This window comes from Helianthus annuus, chromosome 11 (genome assembly GCF_002127325.2).
Source record: "Helianthus annuus cultivar XRQ/B chromosome 11, HanXRQr2.0-SUNRISE, whole genome shotgun sequence".
Lineage (NCBI taxonomy): Eukaryota > Viridiplantae > Streptophyta > Magnoliopsida > Asterales > Asteraceae > Helianthus > Helianthus annuus.
Window position 1 is genome coordinate 8,460,690 of NC_035443.2, and position 10,233 is coordinate 8,470,922.

The following is a 10,233-nucleotide window of genomic DNA, read 5'->3' on the forward strand; positions in this document are numbered from 1 at the left end:
GTTTGTCTATTATTTTAATGGTTGTATTGCATGTCATATTCCGTAAATATTCAATATCAATTTGTCTATTCTAGTGTTTTCCCTAGGTTTTAATGCAACTAATTCATGATCCATAATAATAAATATTGAATGAGAACGGAAAATAGGGTTAAAACGAAACATATTTTGGGTCTAGGTCGCTGCTCCATTTCACTCGTATGTGGGATCTCATATGGGCCGCGCATGGGTGACATTTATGGGTTGAAATTTATCAAACGGGTTAAGCTATACGGAGTAATTACTTTCATACAAGTCATATAACCGAACCTTAATACAAGTCATATGGTCCTATGGCATACGGGTCGTATGGCCTTTTTACAGAAAATTGTAACCGATTTATTAGGCTTTGAAACTTATGTTTAAACCTTAGATGACTTCTCACTAGGAAGAAATAGTGTAGTACTATTTTATAACCAGCAGTTAAGGGTTAGAACCAAGTATAATAGGAGTTAGAATGATATAGATTTAACATAATTTACGTCTTTATTTATGAACTAGCTTAAGAACCCGTGTATTACACGGGTTGATTAAAGATAATATCTCATCATCATCGTCGTTTACATAAAATGTTATGAATAAATACACGTGTTGAAACGGATCAGGTAACAACCTTTTATTAACCATCAATATGCAGAAATCACAATTCGTTGAAAATCTCTTTATACACCTTAACATAAAATGTTAAAATGTTATGAATAAATACACGTGCTGTATAAAGGAAATACTTCTTATAAATTTATCGATTTAATAAATTATACATAGATGTAGATGCTACTATACTCACAATTGGTTCTCGTGTTACGATTATTAACATATTTTAACACCCCCAACTTATATAAAAAAACAAATATTGTTAAAAACAGTTGTCGATAGACCTATTTGCACACAAGCTGACAGCTCTTGTAGCATAACGCCCTTCCTTAAAAGCTTGCAATGTATCCAACCTAAACCTGCATATTTAAGTGCAATTAGAATATGTGGTTCGTGAAATGTATACCATAAATTAGGAGTGGTAACTCTTGACGCGACCCGAACCTGACACGAAGAAACACTTCATTTAGGTAGACACGACATGACACGTATAAAAAACGGGCCCGGTTCGGGTTGACCCGTATTAAAAACAGGTTGGGTTCGCGTTGAACCATATAAAAACGGATTAACCGATAACCCATTTAAATATTTAGAAAAAAAAAACTTTTAGATTTTTTTTATGTTTTTCATTTTACATGGTTAGTAATAATAACGTTAGTTTTGTCCCACTATACTATATACCTATTCCACTTATACTCACTATTAAACATGTTACCAACAACTCGCTTACAATCCAACAACCCGTTTATAACTTGTCAACATACTCTATCTAAAAATGGGTTAAACGGGACGTGTTTGGGTTGACCTGAATTTACATGTGCGGGTTTCAGCCCGCCAACCCGCAACCTGCCAACCAGACACAATTGACACCCCTACCATAAATGCATATCAACAACTAAAGGGATTTGAGTTCAATTACCTTGTTACGCATCAATAGTGGATCAAAATATAATTTTGAAATAGAGATCAATGTGTTCACTAAACCACCTCATTGACTCGAAGAATCTCTTGGAATTTGACACCATGTATTGAGACAACAGTTTATGCAGACACAACACAAGCAACCTTATAAATGAAGTGTTTCAAGTGAAAAAAATAGTCAAGATAAATAATATATTAATCAAGTCTCAACTATCAATATAAACTAAAATCAACTAACGTAGGTAGAGGAAACATCTATCTACCTGTTAAAAACACGTCACTTTTGCAAATAGTCGTTATTTATTATTTGAAAAAAAAGCTATTTGCCCCCTATCATAATGAAAAATACTACCCCCAAGGGAAGGAAGCAATTGGATTTACTAATAATTGTAAAACCAACATAGATACCCCGAACCTTAGAACTAACTGACTTAGCAAATAACATAACATAAAATGGGTCGACCCAGTTATCTTAAATTACTAATTGGTGAGAAGGGTAAAAAAATAAATAAATAAGAAATGAGTCAAACAAATGGAAAGCCTCCAAAAGTGTTAATCATATTTGGCTTGGTAGTTATATACAATAAAATCTCATATTTTAGTCACATTTGACTTAGTGACTATTGTTGTGAGAAGCATCTACAAATGTAACTTAGTCTATGGAACTGTAACACAATTTGATGTACCTTTGTTTTAGTCATTCCTTCCATTGCCAGATGATAGAAGTGAATTGAATTCCTTTAAATCTCGAAGGTGATTCAGAGGTTGCTGAAAAAGTGTCCTCAACTTATGATCAGGTAATAAACTATTAAAATAAAGAACATCAATTAGTAGAAGTTTAGAACAGAGATAATGAGGTTATAATATGACATTATTTCACAAATAATACAATGTCAACTTCTAAAATGAATATCTTAGAATTGCATATGTTAGAGATATAATTTAAAAACACCCTACACAAAGGTGAAGCCAAAAGCAATTGTTGATCATTGAATCCACCTATGTTCAAAGCCGACAGTTAACCGATGGTCAACGGAATTAACCGAGCCTCTTGTAAAAAAAAAAGTAAAGTAACCCGGCCATTAATACCAAAACCTGTTGATATGAAAACTACAAATACTCATGCTCATCCCTAATAGACAAACAAAACGCCACCTGATAACATATTTCACGTTTTATATCACCCTTCTCATTACACCATGTTTGGTTTAAAAAACGACATTACTTGAAATGATGGATTTAAAAAGCAAATATTCATTGTAATTGATACTATTTTATTTTCATGGTTCTCGTCGTTTAAGTGGTACTATCAAAAGATATCGAAAACTCTATATCAAAATAAAACTTCATTAGCATAAAAAAAAACTAAAAAATTACCTATTATTTACCTCCACCAATTCATTCAAGTGGTACTATCAAAAGATATTGAAAATTCCATGTCACCTAACTTGAGCTCTAAATAATTTTATAATGATATTTATATCAAAGCTTCATAAATAAAGTATGAACTGTGTTATAAATACTTTTCAAATGCAATTGAGAAGAACCTCAAGTGTAAGGCTAACTGTCATATAAACTCCATCAGCTTTAGGCACATGATCAAACATACTGCCTCCAACATGTTCAACACCAGTAGACTCCGGAGCCGAGTGCGCTTCAAGCCGCTTTTCTGTGCGCCTGCCTCGCATTTAGTGTGCCTTGTGTACACATTAGGCCTTTTCAATTTAGAAGTGACCAGCCTTGTGCCTGAGGCGCATGCCAGTAGCGCCTTTTAATAGCCAGCGGAGTAATTACTTTCATACAAGTCATATAACCGAACCTTAATACAAGTCATATGGTCCTATGGCATACGGGTCGTATGGCCTTTTTACAGAAAATTGTAACCGATTTATTAGGCTTTGAAACTTATGTTTAAACCTTAGATGACTTCTCACTAGGAAGAAATAGTGTAGTACCAAGTATAATAGGAGTTAGAATGATATAGATTTAACATAATTTACGTCTTTATTTATGAAAGGACACTATCTGAATCATTTTCAAATTACAACTTTTTTTAAGAAAGTTTCTTTTCATTACTTATTTGTTTCCCCTCTGTAACACAACCGGCCCATGTACCACTCTTATCCTTAGCCTCATTCAAAGCACCTAATATCTGTGTTCACCTTCATATTCTTGGCGACATCTCTGACAAACCATCGCAATTGCAGTTAGCCGTGCCACCATAACGACTGTTGAGTGTGAAGCCACTCTTGTGGTTTGTCAAAAGTAGCGGCAGAAAACATGTGGGAAACCTGCAACCATGTTTGCAGCCTGTCAAAAGAAGTGGTTGAAGACAACAGTGTGTTGATCCATTTCTTCTGCTGCATTAATTTCTTTGTTTGACAAATTCTTATCTAATCTCTTTATAAGAGATCCATCTGTATTGTAATCGTAGTATCACAAAGAAATAAAAACCTCCTAGTTACCGAGAGTGGACGTAGGTCAGAGCCGGACCGAACCACTATAAATCTTTGTGTTCTTGATTGTGAGCTGAGCATGCGTGTGACTCGTGTTCGTGTGTGTGCTCCGATCCTAACAACTGGTATCAGAGCCGTTGGCTCTCGATCGACACACGAACAGAAAGGGTGAAGGAGGAAGTACTGACCTGTAAGACTAGGGTTCCGATTGAACCCAGTTGCCGGTTCATCGCCGCCTGTTCCTCGCCTACGCGGCCTCCTGACCGCCGCTCCTCAACAATCCCGCCGCCACCGGTTCGTCGCTACTACTGTCACCGGTTGTGCCACCGGAGTCCTTTTTTTTCTTTCATCGAACTCCTATACAGATGAAAGTCTTGATCGATTGAAGACAAGATCGTGTTTTTTTCTTGGTGAAGAAGAACAAGTCTGTGTATACAGATTACTTTCTTGAAGGATCAATTATTTTTTGGAAGAAGACAAAGACCAAAAAGTGAATCACGTGGGTTTCTAGTTTTAAGAAAAAGATTATCTTTTTTTTTACAAGTCCCCAAGTTTCATCTATTTACAAGAAGCCCCCTCAACCTTAAATCAAGTTTTGTTTTCAAGTTCAATCGCCATTTAACACGTGAAATAGAAAAGGTTTCTGTTTCTGTTTCATTGCTTCTGCTTGTATAATTGCCATTTGCAGTACGAACCTGTTGGTTAGTAGTAAATTGGTAATTTGTCCGTTAAAATGGCAGAGGATGGTAAAATTAAGATTGATAAGTTTGATGGTAGTGATTATGGGTTTTGGAAAATGCAAATTGAAGACTTGTTGTATCAGAAAAGTTTGCATTTGCCTATGTTGGGTGAACAACCAGATGACATGTACGATGAAGAATGGAAGTTGTTGGATAGACAAGCTTTGGGTGTGGTTAGGCTTTCTTTGGCAAAGAGCGTTGCGTATAACGTTGTCAATGAAACAACTACATACGGTGTATTAAAAGCTTTGTCCAACATGTACGAGAAACCATCTGCTTCAAACAAGGTGTTCCTCATCCGTCAATTGGTTAACACCAAGATGAAGGAAGGCATGCCGGTTGCCGCTCACATAAACGAGTTCAATTCGATTATCTCTCGTTTAGCCTCCGTTGAAATAAAGTTTGAAGATGAAGTACAAGCTTTGCTCCTTTTATCATCTTTGCCCGACAGTTGGTCAGGCACAGTCACAGCCGTTAGTAGTGCATCCGGTACTACTAAGCTAACGTTTGATAGCATTCGTGACTTGATTTTGAATGAAGACATTAGACGGAGAAGTAATGGAGAATCTTCCAGTTCTAGTTCTCTGTTGCACACAGAAAATAGAGGAAGAAGGAATGACAGAGGGCATAATCGAGGTAGGTCAAAGTCTAGAAGAAGGGGTCAGTCAAAGAATAGAAAAGAAGTTGAATGTTGGAATTGCAAAGAAAAAGGTCACTTTAGAAGCCAATGTACAAAACCAGCTGCAAAGAAAGAAGTAAACAGTGTATCCTCGGAAGAATTAGGTGATGCTCTCATCTGTTATGTTGAAGATTCAGTTGAATCTTGGATTATGGATTCGGGTGCTTCTTTCCATGCTATCTCATGCCCAGATATGGTCAAGAATCTACGAACAGGTAACTTTGGTAAAGTTCGTTTAGCAGATGATCAAATGCTTGATATTACAGGTATTGGAGATGTAGACTTAAAGACCTCATTAGGAACTATTTGGACATTGAAAAATGTCAGGGTTATTCCTAACTTGAGAAGAAAGTTGATTTCAGTTGGTAAATTGGATGATGAAGGGTTTAATGTTCACTTTGGGGGTGGACAATGGAAAGTGATCAAAGGCAATTTAGTGATTGCCAAAGGAAAGAAGAAAGGCACTCTATACATGGCAGAAGTTTCTGCTGAAGGTGTTCATGCAATGACCACCGGTCCGAGTCCATCAAATTTATGGCACAACCGACTCGGACACATGAGCGAGAAGGGATTGAAGATGTTGGCTCAGAAAGGAAAGTTTCCAGACTTGAAGAAAGTGGAAACTGAATTTGTGAACCTTGTGTTCTTGGAAAACAAAAGAGGGTTACTTTTGTGAAGACAGGGAGGACACCGAAAGCTCAGAAGTTGGAGCTTGTTCACTCGGATGTATATGGACCAACTTCAGTTACATCTCTAGGAGGCTCGAGATACTATGTTACCTTTATCGATGATTCAACACGCAAGGTATGGGTATATTTTCTTAAACATAAATCTGGTGTATTTGATGCTTTTAAGATATGGAAATCTACTGTTGAAAATGAAACTAATTTGAAGGTAAAGTGCTTAAAGTCGGACAATGGTGGTGAATACATAAGCAAGCAGTTCACTGACTATTGTGCCAAGGAAGGGATAAAGATGATCAGGACAGTTCCTGGAACTCCTCAGCAGAATGGTGTAGCTGAGAGAATGAATAGAACTCTAAATGAGAGGGCTAGAAGCATGAGGTTGAATGCCGAAATGCCCAAGACATTCTGGGCCGATGCAGTTAACACTGCAGCCTACTTGATTAACCGTTCACCATCTGTTCCCTTGGGTTTCAAATTGCCAGAAGAAATGTGGCAAGGAAATGAGGTAAGTCTCGAACACTTAAGAGTCTTTGGTTGTAGTGCTTACGATTTGTTAGAAGTTGGTGACAGGGATAAGCTAGACTCAAAGTCCAAGAAGTGCACATTCATTGGTTATGGGTCAGAAGAAATGGGTTACAGGCTTTGGGATAATGAAGGCAGAAAAGTAATCAGAAGCAAGAATGTCGTCTTCAATGAAAACGAATTGTACAAAGACAGAAACACCAAAGGACCAGAAGTTCAGAAAGAATATGTTGAATTTGAAAGTGGTGAAAAAAGAAAAGAAGCTTCAGTTGACATTCCAGAAAATGGGGATGAGTCAAGCGACAGTGGGAGCTTAGGGGACGATTCTAGTAATGATTCAGAGGAAGAAGAAGCTACTCCTTCAACTCCAAACTCCCCAGAAACACCTCAAGTTCAACCAAGAAGGTCGTCTAGAGCCACTAGACCGCCAAACAGGTACTCACCATCAGTCAACTACATACTTTTGACAGAAAATGGTGAACCCCAGTGTTACTCTGAAGCTATGGGTTTGAAAGATTCATTGCAGTGGGAGCTTGCAATGAAAGATGAAATGAAGTCGCTTGAGAAGAACAAGACCTGGCACTTGATAAAGCTTCCATCTGGGAAGAAGGCTCTTCAGAACAAATGGGTTTTCAGGGTCAAGGATGAACATGACGGTGCCAAGCGGTACAAAGCAAGATTAGTAGTCAAGGGATTCCAACAGAAAGAGGGAATTGATTTCAATGAAATATTCTCTCCAGTGGTGAAGATGACTACCATCAGACTTGTTCTCAGTATTGTAGCAGCAGAAGGCTTGCATCTAGAGCAACTAGATGTCAAGACAGCTTTTCTACATGGTGACCTAGATGAAGACATTTACATGACACAACCAGAAGGTTTTCAGGTTAAAGGCAAAGAAAACTTGGTGTGTAAACTGAAGAAGAGTTTGTATGGTCTGAAACAAGCGCCCAGACAATGGTACTTGAAGTTTGATAACTTCATGGGAAGAATTGGTTACAAGAGATGTGACAATGACCATTGTTGTTACATCAAGAAGTTTAAGGGTTCTTACATCATTCTACTACTCTATGTAGATGATATGTTGATAGCCGGTTCAGACATGTCAGAAATCAAGAAGTTGAAGAGGCAGATGTCTGAAGAATACGAAATGAAAGACTTAGGAGTTGCAAACCAAATACTCGGGATGAGTATTTTCAGAAACAAAGATGGTTCTTTGACACTATCTCAAGAGAAATACATTGAGAAAGTGTTAGAGAAATTCAAACTTAAAGATGCCAAGATCAGAAGCACACCTTTGGGAAGTCACTTTAATCAGTCACCCAAATCAGATGAAGACAAGGAAGAAATGGCTAAAGTTCCGTAAGCATCTGCAGTTGGTAGCCTCATGTATGCAATGGTATGCACGAGACCAGATATAGCTCATGCAGTGGGAGTTGTTAGTCAGTTTATGTCCAATCCGGGGAGAGAACATTGGGAAGCAGTTAAATGGCTGCTAAGGTATTTGAAGGGGACTTCAAAAGTGCCATTGAATTTTAAAGGGAAAAATGTTATTCTGAAGGGTTTTGTAGATGCTGACCTTGGTGGGTGTAAAGAGTCATTCAAAAGCACCACGGGGTATGTCTTTACTGTGGGAGGCACTGCTGTAAGTTGGATGTCCAAACTTCAGAAAAGTGTTGCCCTATCAACCACAGAAGCGGAGTATATGGCAGTTGCTGAAGCAAGCAAAGAGCTTATATGGTTGAAGAACTTTCTCAACGAACTTGGAAAAGAACAAGATGATTGTGCACTATTCTGTGACAATTAAAGTGCAATTCATCTTGCAAAGAATCCTGTCTTCCATTCGAAGACAAAGCACATACAGCTGAGATATCACTTCATCAGAGAAAGAATTAATGATGGCACTCTGAAGTTGGAGAAGATCAAAGGAACTGAAAATCCAGCTGATATGTTGACTAAGGTTGTCACCTTAGAGAAGTTGAAGCTTTGCATAGCTTCAACTAGCCTTCAGTATAATTGAAGAGAAGGCCGGGTAACTAGGAATGAGCTAAAGTTTCTTACAGAAATACAGATGCACATTTGAAACACAGGTGAAGATTGTTCCGTGGCTTCAAGTGGGAGATTGTTGAGTGTGAAGCCACTCTTGTGGTTTGTCAAAAGTAGCGGCAGAAAACATGTGGGAAACCTGCAACCATGTTTGCAGCCTGTCAAAAGAAGTGGTTGAAGACAACAGTGTGTTGATCCATTTCTTCTGCTGCATTAATTTCTTTGTTTGACAAATTCTTATCTAATCTCTTTATAAGAGATCCATCTGTATTGTAATCGTAGTATCACAAAGAAATAAAAACCTCCTAGTTACCGAGAGTGGACGTAGGTCAGAGCCGGACCGAACCACTATAAATCTTTGTGTTCTTGATTGTGAGCTGAGCGTGCGTGTGACTCGTGTTCGTGTGTGTGCTCCGATCCTAACAAACGACCACCACTTTCCCCATTTTTACACGATTCTTGGACCTTAAGAAACAACGATTTGAAGAGTATATACAATTTAAAGAATGGAACACATTTTTCAACTTTAACGATTTGATGAATGGAACATAGTTTTCAATTTTATTTGATTTGTTTTTTTTATCTGACTTGATTAATTTATATATTTTAGTAGCTGAAGGACTGAAGCAGACCAGCCAATGACACCTGCCTTACAAACTTGATACTTTTCAACTCCAAACCAGACCCATCTACATTTATTAGTTTGTTTTCAGTTGGCCCTGTGCAGACACTTCCTAAACCACAACCACAACCCCTACCCCACCCTACCCTACCCTACCCCGTACACTACTTTCTATTTCTATTCATGTTTTCTGTTTGCAAATCCCATGCCCAAAAACCTGGATGTCATCGTGTATCAGTGTATGTATGTTATAGAGCTGTTACAATCCATTGCATCAATTATACATCAAGCAAAGTCTTAACTAAGGGTCCCATGTAGATAGAAAAATATCAAGATTTTATTTTACTAAAGTCTAGTGCATCTTTAGGTATAAATACCACTATCATGCTATCCAAACACCACTAATGTGTCATGTGGATTGTATGAAAAGGGAAAATGGTTATTGTATTAGTCATATGACAAACAAAAAATGGTCATATTGTCATATGATCAGGTGTCATTGGCCAAATCTTAAGGCCTGTATCATATGCTTGACTTGAAATACGGGAAGCAAATACGATTCGGGTGATATTTCAAAAGGGGTTGCAAACGGATCTGCCGGTTCACCAATCATTGATGGTTCTTGAACCAGTAGGCCTACGTTAAATGCAATCGTTCCTAGAATTACTACCGGAAAAAAAAATATAAAAGTGCTTCACTGGTAATGAAATGACCACTACCGCCTGTATGACTATTTTTACCCTATCATACAGCACCTATAATGTGACAAAATCTGGTGTGCAGACTTGATTTGACATTATACGACTAGTATGATGTGACATACACTGAGGTGGTGTCTCTTTAGCATCACCCAATCACCCATTGATTAATATCAATTAGTTTTTTTTTCTGCATTTACTTTTTAGATTGTATAATATAAGATTAGAAGGGAGTG

General features: G+C 37.7%; 1 long non-coding RNA gene across 2 annotated transcripts; it reads right to left on the reverse strand.

Annotated features, from left to right (window-relative positions):
* Window positions 1-774: 774 nt before the first annotated feature.
* On the reverse strand, window positions 775-4,469 carry LOC110889457. Of its 2 annotated transcripts, XR_004871963.1 has the most exons (3): window positions 4,196-4,469; window positions 1,550-3,842; window positions 775-989 (listed from the first exon to the last, which is right to left on the reverse strand). It is a non-coding gene; the product is annotated as an uncharacterized LOC110889457 (long non-coding RNA). The 2 variants fall into 2 exon arrangements; XR_004871962.1 differs by having other exon boundaries at window positions 775-3,842.
* Between the last annotated feature and the right edge of the window lie 5,764 nt (window positions 4,470-10,233).